Source organism: Vombatus ursinus, unplaced genomic scaffold (genome assembly GCF_900497805.2).
Source record: "Vombatus ursinus unplaced genomic scaffold, bare-nosed wombat genome assembly UNPS02014807.1, whole genome shotgun sequence".
NCBI lineage: Eukaryota > Metazoa > Chordata > Mammalia > Diprotodontia > Vombatidae > Vombatus > Vombatus ursinus.
In genome coordinates, this window is record NW_020954585.1 from 48,221,949 (window position 1) to 48,237,641 (window position 15,693).

Here is a 15,693-nt window from a genome sequence, read left to right on the forward strand (position 1 = left end):
AATTGAGTCAAATTTATAAAAATTAAGATTATTCACTTATTGATAAATAGTCAAAGGTTATGAATAGGTAGTTTTCAGAAAAAGAAATCAAAACTATCAAAGATAATCAAGTGAAAAAATGCTCAAAATCACTACTGATTAGATACATGCAAATTAAGACAACTCTGAGGAACTACTCCATACCTATCAGATTGATTAATATGATAGAAAAAGAAAATGACAAATGAAGACACTAATCATTGTTGGTGGAATTGTGAACTAGTCCAACCATTCAGGAGAACAATTTTGGACTATGCACCATACTCTTTGACTCAGCAATGCCATTACTAGGTCTGCATCCTAAAGAGATCAAAAAAAAGGGGAAAGGACCTATTTATACAAAAATATTTATAGCAGTTCTTTTTGTAGAGACAAATACATGGAAATCAACAGGATGCCCATCAATTGAGGAATGGGTGAACAAGTTGTGGCATATTGTTATGATAAAATACTATTGTTCTATAAGAAATGGCAGGCAGGATGGTTTCAGAAAAACCTAAAAATAATTAATTTTAAAATTTAGAATTTTAGTTTTCCCAGTTACATGGAAAAACAATTTTTAACATTTGTTTTTAAAACTTTGAGTTCCAAATTCTCTCCCTTCCTCCCTTTCCAAACCCCTCATTAAAAAGGCAAGCTATTCAATACAGGTTATACATATGTAGTCGTGCAAAACATATCCATAACAGTCATGTTGTGAAAGAAAACAAAGAAAAAAACTCAAGAAAAATAAAGTAAAAAAATATGCTTCAATCTATATTCAAACACCATCAGCTCTTTCTCTGGGGATGAATAGTATTTTTCATCATAAGTCCTTCAGAATTGTCTTGGATCATTGTATTGCTGAGAATAGGTAAGTCATTCACAGCTGATCATCTTTTTAACATTGTTTGCCTCAGTCTTTCATCTCTAAAATGAGCTAGAGAAAGAAATGTTAAACCACTCCAGTATCTTTGCCAAGAAAACCCCAAATGAGGTCATGAAGAGTCAGATACGCCTGAAAAATACTGAAAACACAACTCAAATCTATCCGTAAGCCATGATTCCTCTCTCATTACTATTAATTTTAATCTTGTCAGATTCAGGGATTACTTTGTACACAGTACAAAGTGCACTTTGCATCAGACCATGCAAGTCTTTCCAGGTTTTTCTGAGAGCATTCTGCTTATCATTTCTTATAGTTCAATAGTATTCTATCATAGTCACATACCACAAATTGTTCAACCATTTCCCAAACCCATATCTACAACATCAAAAGGGAATATGAACTGGTCTGAAGCCCAAAAAGCCTTCTTGGAAGAGCTCAAGAAGGATTTTAAAAGTCAAATGAGAGAGATAGAAAAAAAATTGGAAAAGAAATAAGAAACATGTGAGAGTCAATAGCTTGGAAAAGGAAGGACAAAAATTAACTGCAGAAAACAAAGTAGAATTGGCCAAATGGAAAAGGAGGAACAAAATCTAATAGAAGAAAACAACTTAAAAATTGGAATGGAGCAAGTGGAAGCCAATGACTCCATGAGAGATCAAGAATCAGTCAAACAGAAACAAAAGAATGAAAAAAAAGAAGAAGAAAACATAAAATACCTCATTGGAAAAACAACTGACTTGGAAAATAGATCCAAGAGAGATAATTAAAAAACTTTTGGTCTCCCTGAAAATCATGATGATAAAAAGAGCCTAGACAACATCCTTCAGGAAATCATCAAAGAAAATTGCCCTGATGTCCTAGAACCAGAGGGTAAATTAGTCATCAAAAGAATCCACCAATCATCTCCTGAAAGAGATCCCAAATTGAAAATGCCAAGGAATATTGTAGCCAAATTCCAAAATTACCAGATCAAAAACAAAATACTGCAAGCAGCCAGAAAGAAAAAATTTAAATATCATGGAACCACAGTCAGGATTACACAGGACCTTGCAGCTTCTACATTAAAAGATCAGAGGGTGTGAAACATAATATTCTGTAAGGCAAAGGAGCTTGGATTATAACCAAGGATCAACTACCCAGTGAAACTGAGCATAATATTTCAGGAGAGGAGATGGACATTCAATGAAATAGGGGACTTCCAAACCTTCCTGATGAAAAAACCAGAGCCCAACAGAAAATTTGACCTTCAAACACTGAACTCAAGAGAAACATAAAAAGGTAAACAAGAAAGAAAAGAAAAAGCAATAACAACATGTTATTATTAAGGGCAAACTGTTTACATCCCTACAAGGGAAGATGACACTTGTAACTCTTGAGAACTGTAATGTTATTATGACATTTAAAAGGGGGTAGACTTAAACAGGGGGCATGGGTATAAATGGACTTTGATGTGATGGTAAAAAAAACTAAGTGGTGAAAAGGGATTGTTCTGGTAGAAGAAGAAAGGAGGAAGCAGACAAAGATAAATTATATGACATGAAAAGGCACAAAAACCTAATACAGTAGAAAGAAAAAAGAGAGAGAGATGAGCATTGTTTAAACTTTACTCTCATCAGATTTGGTTTAAAGAGGGAATAACATAATCAGTTAGGTATAGAAATCCAACTTACCCTATAGCAAGTAGGAGGGGAAAGGGAAAAGAAAAGGGAGGGGGTGAGTAGAAAGGAGGGAAGAAGTAGAAAGTGTAAAGTGGAAGAAAAGGGAAGGGGATAATAGAAGGGAAGGCAGACTGAGGCAGGTAGTAGTGGAAAGCAAAACTCTAGTGAGGAGGGAAGGAAGAAAGGAGAGAGAAAAACACAAACAGGGGGAGGGGTAATAGGATGGAGAGGAAGACACAAAGAGTAATCATAACTGTGAATGTGAATGGAATGAACTCTCCCATAAGATGCAAATGGATAGCACAGTGGATTAAGAACCATAATCCTACAATATGTTGTTTACAAGAAACACTTTTGAAGCAGAGGGATACACAGAGAGTAAAGGTAAAAGGCTGAAGCAGAATATTTTATGCTTCAGCTGAAGTTAAAAAAAAAAAGCAAGGGTGGCAATCCTGATGTCAGATAAAGCAAAAGCAAAAATAGATCTAAATAAAAGAGATAAGGAAGAAAATGACATCCTGGTAAAAGGTATCATAGATAATGAAGTAATATCATTACTAAAATATATACACCAAGTGGTATAGCATCCAAATTCTTAAAGAAGGAGTTAAGGGAGATACAGAAAAAAATAGACAGCAAAAATAGACTAGCAGGAGATCTGAACTTCCCCTTCTCAGAACTAGATAAATCTAACAGCAAAATAAACAAGAAAGAAGTTAAGGAGATCAATAGAATTTTAGAAAAGTTAAACATGGTTTACCTCTGGAGAAAACTGAATGGGAACAGAAAGAAATATAATTTTTTTCTCAGTGGTACATGGCACTTACACAAAAATTGACCATTTGGCATAAAAACCTCACAATCCAATGCAGAAAAGCAGAAATATTAAATGCATCCTTTTCAGATCATAAAGCAGTAAAATTACATGTAATAAAGGGCCATGGAAAGAGACTAAAAATTAATTGGAAACTAAATAATTTAATCCTAAAGAATGAGTGGGTCAAACAACAGAATGACAATAATAAGACAACATACCAGAACTTATGGGATGCAGCAAAAATGGTCCTTAGGGGAAGTTTTATATCTCTAAATGCTTATATGAATAAAATAGAGAAAGAAGAGATCAATGAATTGGGCATGCAACTAAAAAAAGCTAGAAAAAGAACAAATTGAAAATCCCCAATTAAATACCAAATTAGAAATTCTTGAAAACCAAAGGATTGATTAATAAAATTGATGTTAAGAAAACTATTGAAATAATAAATAAAACTTAGAGTTGGTTTTATGAAAAAAAAAACAATAAAATAAATAAACCTTTGGTTAATTTGGTTCAAAAAAAGAAAACTAAATTACCAATATCAAAAATGAAAAGACCTAATGAATTGGCCACCAATGAAGAAGAAATCAAAACAATAATTAGAAGCTATTTTGCTTAATTGTATGCCAATAAATTTAACAATCTTAATGAAATGGATGAATATTTACAAAATTATAAATTGCCTATATTAACAGAAGAGGAAATAAAATACTTAAACAACTCTATTTCAGAAAAAGAAATTGATCAAGACCTTAGTGAACTTCCTAAACAAAGCTATCACTCTTTACAGATGTTATGATGGTATGTTTAGGGAATCCTAGAGAATCAAGTAAAAAAAATACTTGAAATAATAAACAAATTTAGCCAAGTTGCAGGATATTAAATAAACCCCCCCAAATCAAGAGCATTTCTATATATTACTAACAAAGCCCAGGAGCAAGAGATAGAAAGAGAAATTCCATTTAAAGTTGCAGTAGTCATTATAAAATATTTAGGTGTCTACCTGCCAAAACAAAACCAGGAACTATATGAACATATTTATGAAACACTTTTCACACAAATAAAGTCAAATGCAAATAATTAGAAAAATATTGGTTGCTCATGAGTAGAACAAGCTAATATAATAAAAATGACAATTCTACCTAATTAAATTTACTTATTCACCACCATACCAATCAAACTACCAAAAAATATTTTGTCGAGCTAGAAAAAACAATAACAAAATTCATCTGGAAGAACAAAAGGTCCAGAATATCAATAGAAATAATGAAATGAAATGCAAGGGAAGGTGGCCTAGCTGTACCAGATCTTAAATTGTATTATAAAGCAGCAATCATTAAAACTACTTGGTACTAGCTAAGAAATAGAGTGGTGGATCAGTGGAATAGGTTAGGTATACAAGACATAATAGTCAATGACTATACTAATCTACTGTTTGATAAATCCAAAGATTTCAGCTTCTGGGATAAGAAATTCCTATTTAACAAAAACTGCTGGGAAAACTGGAAAAATGTGTGGCAAAAACTGGATATAGACCAACATCTTACATCCTATACCAAGATAAAGTCAAAATGGGTACAAGATTTAGATATAAAGACTGAAAGTATAAGCAAACTAGAACAGCAAAAGATAGTTTACGTTTCAGATCTATGAAGAAGGGAAGAATTTATGACCAAACAAGAGACAGAGAACATTATGAAACGCAAAATGGATAATTTTTATTACATTAAATTGAAAAGTTTTTGCACAAATAAAACCAATGCATTCAAGATTAGGAGGGAAGCAGAAAATTTGGAAAGAAATTTTATAACCAGTGTCTCTGATAAAGGCCTCATTTCTAAAACTTATAGAGAACTGAGTCTAATTTATAAGAATACAAGTCATTTCTCAATTGGTAAATGAGCAAAGGATACAAATGGGCAGTTTTCAGAGGAAGAAACTAAAGTTATCTATAGTCATATGAAAAAATTACTCTAAATCACTATTGATTAGAGAAATGCAAATCGAAACAACTCTGAGGTACCACATCACCCCTATCAGATTGACTAACATGACAGAACAAGACAAGGATAAATGTTGGAGATGTGGGAAATTTGGAACACTAATGCATTGTTGGTGGAGTTGTGAACTGATCCAACCATTCTGGAGAGCAATTTGGAACTATGCCCAAAGGTCTATAAAAATGTGCATACCCTTTGACCCAGCAATACCACTTCTAGGTCTGTATCCCAAAGAGATTATTAAAAAACAGGAAAAGGATCTACATGTACAAAAATATTTATAGCAGCTCTTCTTGTGGTGGCAAAGAATTGGAAATTGAGAGGATGCCCATCAATTAGGGAATGGATGAACAAGTTGTGGTATATTAGTGTAATGGAATACTGTTGTGCTATAAGAAATGATGAGCAGGGAGACTTCAAATGAAACCTAGAAAGACTTACATTAATGATGCCGAGTGAAATGAGTAGAACCAGGAGAATATTGTACATAGTAACAGCCACATTGTGCAATAACTGACTTTGATAGAGTTGGCTCTTCATGGCAATGCAAGAATCTAAGCCAACTCCAAAATTCTCATGACAGATGTTGCTATCCACATCCAGAGAAAGAACTATGGAATCTGAATGCAGATGGAAGCATACTATTTGCTGTTCTTTTCCTTTGTTGTTTTGTTTTATTGCTTCATTCTCTCATCCACTCATTAGTTCTAGTAGTTGTTTACTTCCTGTCTAATGGGAAAATATACTTAATATGAATGTATAAGTAGAGCCTATATTAGATTGCATGACATCTTGGGCAGGGGTTGGGGGGAAGAGGAGTGGGAGGAGGAGAAAATTTAAAACTCAAAATCTTATGGAAGTGAATGTTGAAAACTAAAAATAAATAAATTAATTATCAAGGAAAAAAAAGAAAGAAGTGCAAAAGCACTTCACGGTTTTCCAAATGCAATCTAGCCCACTATCTTCCTCCTTCATTGTTAATAACAGTTGACATTTACATAGTACTTTAAGGCCTGAAAACTACTTTACTTGCATTATCTTATTTGAGCCTCAAAAACAAAAACAAAACAAAACCCTATGAGATTCACCCTCTAGGTATTATTATCCCCATTTTGGAAGTGAGGAAACTGAGACTTGAAGGGTGGTGGTTAAGTGATTTCCCCAGTGTCAAACAGCTAGTGTCAAGGGAAGGATTTGAATATAGTGCTTTCTCTCTCTCTCTCTCTCTCTCTCTCTCTCTCTCTCTCTCTCTCTCTCTCTCTCTCCCTCTGTGTGTGTGTGTGTGTGTGTGTGTGTGTGTATGCTCCAGTTTCTCCTTATCTATTGACTCCTTCCCAACTGACTAGAAACATGTTTATGGTCCCCATCCTTTAAAAATCTTAACTTGATTAAACCAATCCAACTATCAACATACGTCTCTTCTTTCATGGTTTAAATCCTTGAGAAACCTGTCTATTACTAGTGCTTCCACTTCCTTTCCTGTCACTCTCATCTAAACCCTTGGCAATCTGGCTTCTGACCTCATTATTCAACTGAAAATTTCCTCTCCAATGTCACTATTGTTCTATTAATTGTCCAATCTTATGGCCTTTTCTCAGTCCCACTACTCCTTGAACTCTCTGCAGTATGTGAAACAGTTGATTAATCTTTTTCTCATGGATACCCTCTCCTCTCCAGGTGTTCTGAAAACAGTGTCTTCTCTCGGGGGGGGGGGGGTTCTCCTACCTCTCTTACTACTCTTTCTCAGTATTCTTTACTGGATCTTCCTCCAGGTCAAATCCACTAAATGCATTTATTGTATATTTTATATGCATTTGAAAGATGATATTTGCAGTTTAATATACAATCCTCGTTTTTAGGCAACTAGGTGTTTAGCCTGGAGCAAGGAAGATCTGAGTTTAAATTTGGCTTCAGGTACTTACTAGCTGTGTGACCCTAGGCCAAGTTACTTACCCTCTGTTAACTGTAAATGATATTAATAATAGCATTTACCTCCCAGGGTTTTTTGTGAGGATCTAATGAGATAATATTTGTAAAGAGCTTAGCACTGTGCTTGGGACACAGTAGGTACTTAATAAAGGCTTGTTCCTTTCCCTTCTCCCTTCCTTTACTATGTATATGGAAGTGTTGTTTCTTTAATGTGTTAAGTTCAGGATAATTTTTTAAAAAGGAACTGCAGCTGCTCAGGTGTAAGAGAATCTGGATTCAAATCTCACCTCTTACTACCTGGGTGACCGTGGGCAAGTCGCTTACTCTCCCTGTCTTCTCAATTGGTTATTTTAAATAGGGTATCTCTTTCTATCTCTTCTTGCAGAATTTTATTTGTGACATATAAGAATGCTAATGATTTATGTGGATTTACTTTATATCCTGCTACTTTACTAAAATTATTAATTGTTTTAACTACCTTTTTAGTTGATTCTTTGGGATTTTTAAAGTATATCATTATGTCATCTGCAAAAAGAGATAGTTTTATTATCCCATTTCCTATTCTGATTACTTCTATTTCTTTTTCTTCTCTTATTACTATTACTAGGATTTCTAATACAGTACTGAATGATTTTGGTCACAGTGGGCATCCTTGTTTCACATCTGTTCTTACTAGGAAGGCTTCTGGTTTATCTTCATTATAAATAATATTTGATGGTTTTAGATAAATGCTTTTTATCAACTTAAGGAAAAATCAATTTATACCAATACTTTCAAGTGTTTTTTAACAAAAATGAATGTTGAACTTTATCAAAAGCTTTTGTGCCTCAATTAATATAATCATTTTTAAACTTTTATTATTGATGTAATCAATTATGTTAATAGTTTTCCTTATGTTAAACCATCCCTGCATATGGCATAAATCCTAGCATAAATCCAAATTGAACATAATGTTTAATATTTGTAATATATTGTTGCAATCTTTTAGCTAGTATTTGATTTATGATTTTTACATCCATGTTCATTAATGAAATTGGTCTATAATTTTCATTTTCTTTTTTTACTCTTCCTAGTTTAGGTATCAGTATCATATTTGTTTCATAGAAAGAATTTGGTAGGATCCCTTCTTTATCTATTATTCCAAATAATTAATTTAATATTGGAATTATTTGATCTTTAAATGTTTGATAGAATTCACTTGTAAATACATCTAATCCTGGTGCTTCTCTCTCTCTCTCTCTCTCGCGCGCGCGAGGCAATCAGAGTTAAGTGACTTGCCCAGGGTCACACAGCTAGTGAGTATCAGCTAGTGAGTATCATGTGTCTGAAACCGGATTTGAACTCAGGTCCTCCTGACTCTACGACCAGTGCTCTACCCATTGCACCATCTAGCTGCCCCTGGTGCTTTTCTCTTAGGAAGATCATTTATGGCCTGTCCAATTTATTTTTCTAAAATAGGTCTACTTAGATATTCTATTTCTTCTTCTGCTAATCTAGGTAATTTATAGTCCTAAAAATATTCTTCCATGTCACTTAAATTGTTAAATTTATTGGCATATACTTGGGTAAAATAGCTTTTTATAATTGTTTTAATTTCATCTCCATTAGTAATATATTCACCTTTTTCAGTTTTTATATTAGTGATTTGGTTTTCTCTCTCTTTTTTAATCAAATTAACCATTTTAAATCTATTTCATTTGTTTTTTTTATAAAACCAACTCAGTTTTATTTATTAATCTAATGTTTATTTTTTATGTCTCAATTTTATTAATCTCACTGTAAATTTTTAGGATTTTCAATTTAATGTTTAATTGGGAATTTTTAGTTTCTTTTTTCCTATTTTTTTTAAAATTGTATACCCAATTCATTAGTCTGCTCTTTCTCTGTTTTATTGATATAAGCATTTAGAGATACAAATTTCCCTCTAATCACTGTTATTGCTGTATCCCATAGATTTTGATATGCTGTCTCATTATTGTCATTCTTTTTAATAAAATTATTGATTGTTTCTGTGATTTCTTCTTTAACCCACTCATTAATTTTTTAATTTTTTAATCTCCAACTTATTTTTAATCTGTTTCCTTGATCCTTTATTAAATATAATTTTTTAATCAAATTATGATCTAAAATGATACTTTTAATATTCCTGCTTTTCTACTTCTGACTATAAAATTTTTATAAATATGTAGTCAATCTTTGTAAAGGTACCATGAACTACTGGGGAAAAGGTGTATTCTTTTCTATTTCCATTCAGTTCTCTACAGATATCTATCATATCAAGTTTAACTAAAATTCTATTCACTTCCTTAACTTACTTCTTATTTATTTTTTGGTTAGATTTATCTAATTCTGAGAGGGGAAGATTAAAGTCCCCAACTATTATAGTACTACTATCTATATCCACTTGTAGTTCATTCAACTTTTCTTCAAAAAATGTAGACACTCTAGTATTTGGCACATATGGTTTCAGTATTGATATTGCTTCATTTTCTATGCTACCTTTTATCAAAATGAAGTTACCCTATTTATCTCTTTTAACTAAATCTATTGTAGCCATAACTTTGTCTGAGATCATAATTGCTACCTCTGCCTTTTTTTGTATCAGCTGCTTGCATAATAAATTCTACTCCAAACCTCCATTTTAATTCAGTGTGTATCTCATTCTTAAATGTATTTCTTATAAACAACATATTGTAGCATTCTGATTTTTGATCCATTCTGCTATCCATTTTCATTTTATAGGTGAGTTCATCTCATTCACATTCAAAGTTGTGATTACTATTTGTGAATTTCCATCTATCTTATTTTTACTCACTATTTTCCTACTCAGCCTCTCTTTTTACCTTATCCTTCTTACCTTATCTTCTCCCTTTACCCTCTTATTCTTTATTTGACCCACCCCTCTAAACCTCCCCAATCTTCTCCCCCATCCTCCTAATTTTTATTTACACACCTTTCTAAAAGTCCTTCCCCCACCCTACCCCCCAGTTTTCTCACCTCTCTAGAATTCCAGAAGACTTCTAAACCTGTTCAGATGTTCATTTTGTTTCCTCTTCAACCCAAATGAGAATAAGGTTTCCAACATTACCAGCTGTCCACTCCCATCTGTTTCCTCTGTATTGATTCTTCCCTTCATGCCCTATTTTTGTGAGATAATAATCCTTTTTACCTTTTCCCACTCAATTTTGTTTTAGAACCTCTCCATCATATACAACTAAGCCCCTACCTTTCTTTCTAATTATCTTAGTAATGATAAATTTTAAGAGTACTGGTAACATTTTCATATAACATAAGTAAACAGTTTGACCTTTTTCAGTGCCTTATAATTAGACTTTAATGATTTCTTTCCATTTCTTTTGGTTGTTTTACATCAGATTTTCCATTGAGTTCTGGTCTTTTTGTTACAAATAACTGAAAGTTTTTCAGTTCATCCAACGTCTCTTTTATTTTCATTCAGGATTATACTCAACTTTGTTGTGTAAGTTATGCAACCCCAGTTCCTTTGCTTTGTGAAATATAATGTTCTAAGACCTATTGTCTTTTAGTGTAGAAGCTGCTAGGTTTTGCAAAATCCTGGCTGTTTTCCTACAGTATTTAAATTGTTCTTTTCTTGTTGCTTACAATATTTTTTCTTTAACCTAGGAATTTCAAAACATGGCCATAATATTCCTTTAAGTTTTCTTCCTGGGACTTCTTTCAGGTGGTGAACAGTAGATTTTTTTTCTATTTCTACTCTACTCTCTAGTTCTAGGACTTCAGGGCAATTTTCCTTAATACTTTCTTGTAATATTGTATCATGATTCTTTTTTTTTGATTATAACTTTCAGGTAGTAAAACAATTCTTATATTGTCTCTCCTTGATCTATTCTCCATATCAGTTGTTTTTCTAATGAGATGTGTCTCCTTTATGTCTCCTTAATTATATGATATGATGTGATATGATATGATATGATAATGAGATATGTCTTCTATTTTTTCTAGTTTTATTATTTTTTGGTGTCTTATAAAGTCATTTGATTCCACTTGCCCAATTCTAGTTTTTAAGGACTTATTTTCTTCCTTAAGATTTTGTATCTCTGGAGGCAGAGCCAAGATGGTGGAGTAAAGTCAGGGACTCACCTGAGCTCTCCCCCAAACCCGTCCAAATACCTTTAACTAATGACTAGAAAAATTCTAGAGCAGCACAACCCACAAAAAAAGGAATGAAACAATTTTCCAGTCCAAGACAACTGTGAAGGTTGTCAGAAAAGATCTGTTGCACCAGGATGAGAGAGGAGCACAGTCAGCACAGACTTGGCCTCACCAAACCAGGAGCAGGCCTTGGGACAACTGAATCACTGGCAACAGTGGCAGTGTCCAGACCTCTCAGCCCACAGACTCCAAAGACAACTTAAAAGGTCACCAGGAAAGTTCTGTGGCACCTGGGTAAGAGTGGAGTGCAGTTCAATACAGGCCATGCCAACATAGCCCCAGCCACAGTTGAGCAGGAGCAGGAAGCTACTGAATCAGAAGTGGCAGCAGCTGTTTCTGTAGCTCTCAGCCCACAGATGGCAAGGGGATCAAACATTGGTCAAATGAAGATTACAAGGGTCTCTTTGCTAGCACTGAGGCAGAACTCTGTTGCTTTGCCCATACTCAGATCAGGTAGCAGTCCTGGGTGGAAGTCCCAAGATGAGTAGAAGCACTAGGATAGCAGATTTTGTGGCTGCAGTAGAGGGGGTACCATCCTCGCAGTTGCAGGGCAGAAAAGAGTGCTTGTGGCTCCTCGCAGACCAGAGCGCAGGCCAGAAGAGTAATAAACGCCTCTTCTTAGATCATACCACCTTGAAAGAACTGAAAACTTACAGGTCCCAAGAAGTATCTCTGAAAACAGTTACACAAAACTCCTGAATCTTGGAACAGTAACCCACCACCCTGGAAGCAGAGCCCTGCTTTAACAGAGACTTAAAAGTCAACTAATAGGCTGAGAAAATGAGCAAACAATGGAAAAATACTCTGACTATAGAAAGTTACTATGGTGACAAGGAAGATCAAAATACACACTCATAAGAAAACAATAAAGTCAAAGCTTCTACATCCAAAGCCTTCAAGAAAAATAGAAATTGGTGTCAGGCCATGGAAGAGCTCTAAAAGAATTTTGAATATCAAGTAAGAGAGGTAGAGGAAAAAATGAGAAGAAAAATGAGAGTGATGTAAAAAAAAAATCATGAAAAAAGAGTCAACAGTTTTGTAAAGGAGATACCAAAAAATACTGAAGAAAATAACACCTTAAAAAACAGACTAGATCAAATGGTAAAAGAGGTCCAAAAAGTCAATGAAGAGGAGGAGAATTCATTAAAAAGTAGAATTGGTCAAATGGAAAAGGGGGTACAAATGCTCACTGAAGAAAATAATTCCTTAAAAATTAGAATGGAGCAAATGGAAGCTAATGACTTTATGAGAAATCAAGAAACAATAAAATAAAACCAAAAAAATGAAAAAGTAGAATACAATGTGAAATATCTCATTGGAATAATAATGGACCTTGAAAATAGATCCAGTAGAGATAATTTTAAAATTATTGGACTACCTGAAAGCAATGATTAAAAAAAAAAGAGAGCCTAGACAGTATCTTTCAAGAAATTATCAAGGAAAACTGCCCTAATATTCTACAACCAGAAGGTAAAATAGAAATTGAAAGAATCCACCAATCACCTCCTGAATGAGATCCCAAAATGAAAACCACTAGGAATATTATAGCCAAATTTCAAAGTTCCCAAGTCAAAGAGAAAATATTGCAAGCAAGTGGGAAAAAACAATTCATGTATAGTGGAGCCACAATCAGGATAACACAAGATTTAGCAACTTCTACATTAAAGAATCACCAGGATTGGAATATGATAATCCAGAGGGCAAAGGAGATAGGATTAAAACCAAGAATCATCTACCCAGCAAAACTGAGTATCATCCTTGGGGGTATGGAGGGGCAATGCATATTCAAGGAAATGGAGGACTCTCGAGCATTCTTGATGAAAAGACCAAAACTGAATAGAAAATTTAACTTTCGAATACAAGACTCAAGAGAAACATAAAAAGGTTAAAAAAGAAAGGAAAATCATAAGGGATTTAATAAGGTTAAACTGTTGACATTCCTACATTGGAAGATGATATTTGTAACTCATAAGGACTTTCTCATTAGGCCAGGTAGAAAGAGACAGACAGATCACAGGTGTGACAGAAGTCACAGGTGTGAGATGATTATGAAGAGATGGTATGTAAAAAAAAAAAAAAGTAAAATTAAGGGATGAGAGAGGAATGTACTGGGAGAAAGGAAAACGGAGAGGTAGAATGGGCTAAGTTATCCCACATAAAAGAGACAAGAAAAAGGTTTTCCTGTTCAAGGGAAGAATGAAGAAGTGAGGGGGAGTGAGTGAACCTTACTCTCATCAGAATTGGCTCAAAGCCAGATCTCCTGCTGTTTTTGGAGGTTGGGCTTGGCAGAGCTGAGCAGATGATGGAAGGCTGTGGCTACAGCTCTGGGTAGGGTGGTGGGGGAGAGGGGGAGCAGCAGTTGGTGTGGTACCACAGGAAGTAACAACATTTTCTGAACAGCATGGATGGAGTTATAACTGTGGCTTAAGGGAGGAGGAGAGGAGTCCCTGAGGTTGAGCCTCATGACAGAATTAAGAAAATAAAAGCAGTAAATAGAATCAGAAGCCTAGGGCAACTTTACCTACAACTAGGAATTAAAACTTGATTATAGTGATAATAATAATTAGCTGACAAAAATAAAATAAGACAAAGTAAAAATCAAAATGGGCAAGCAAAGGAAAAAGAACCCTACCATAGATAAGTACTTTGGTGTTAAAGAAGATCTCTGTTCATATTCAGAGGAAGATTGTGAGGTCAAAAAAGCCTATCTCACCCCAAAGAGTAACACCAAATGGTCACAAGCCCAAAAAAGAACTGTTGGAAGAACTTAGAAATGAATTTTATTTATCTATTTATTTATTTATTTATTTTTTATCAATTGGGGTTAAGTGACTTGCCCAGGGTCACACAGCTAGTAAGTGTCAAGTGTTTGATCTGAGGCCAGATTTGAACTCAGGTCCTCCTGACTTCAGGGTCAGTGCTCTATCCACTGTGCCACCTAGCAGCCCCAGAAATGAATTTTAAAAATCAAATGAAAGAAATCCAAGGAAATTATGAAAACAAAATTAACCAATTGTAAAAAGAGATACATTTTTATGTGAAAACTTTAAACAGCCATCATTTGATTTCATGATGTCAGATTGAAGTACAAATTATACTTAACAATATACTTTTTTTTAGATTATACATGTGTAGTCATGCAAAACATTTCCATAATAGTCATTATGTGAAAGAAAACATAGACCAAAAATATAAATAAACAAAAAAAAACCTCAAGAAAAATAAAGTTTTAAAAAAAAAGACTATTTCAATCTGTATTTAGGCACCATCCATTCTTTCTCTGAGGATGGATAGCATTTTTCACTGTAAGTCCTTTAGAGTTGTCTTGGATCATTGCTTTGCTGAGAATAGGCTAGTCATTCAAAGCTGGTCATCTTACATACAATACTTTGTACATAGTATATTTCACATTGCATCAGCTCATGCAGGTCTCTTCAGGCTTTTCTGAGAACATCCCACTCATCATTCTCCACGGGGCTCACTGTTTATTAAAGCAGTGGAGTGGCCAGGAGGTGCCTTACACTTCACTCAGGCCAAACCTCAAATCCTGGAATCTTCTCTGAGGTCCTCTCAAGATGTATTAGGAGGACAACTGCTTTACTCCGTTGTTTTTGCTGCTCTACATTCATTTTTGTGTCTGTTTTCTGTCTGTTTGTGGAGGAAATTTGGAGAGCCTAGGAATTCTGACCTACTCCACCATCTTCCCAGGATACCAGTCTTAATTTTCTCTATCATAAGTTTTTTTTAATCTGCTGCTGCCTATGTAACCTGACCTCTTATGATTAGCAGGTAACTTACTTAAAATTATTGTAATATATCTTAGAAAAGAATTTTATGGTCTACCTACCTCTTGCTCTCCTCCCTCTGTAAAACAAGCCTAAAAAAGTTTATTCATTTGAGTCATAGGATCATAGCCCAACCTTTCGATTTTGTAAATGAGGAAACTGAGGCCCAGCAAGTTTAAATGATTTGCACAAGGTCATACAAGTGGTAAGAACCAGAGGTGGAATTTGAATTCTGGTCCTCTAACTCCAAAAGCACATTCCTTTGTAGAAATGTGAAAAGAAAAACATCTATAGTAGTGTTATAAGGAAGCCTCACCATTTCTCCTCTCCCTTCATTTATCTGGGTCAGTTATCAACCATTTGGCCAGGTAAGTAAAATCACTATAGAGTTACCATGTGACCTTTC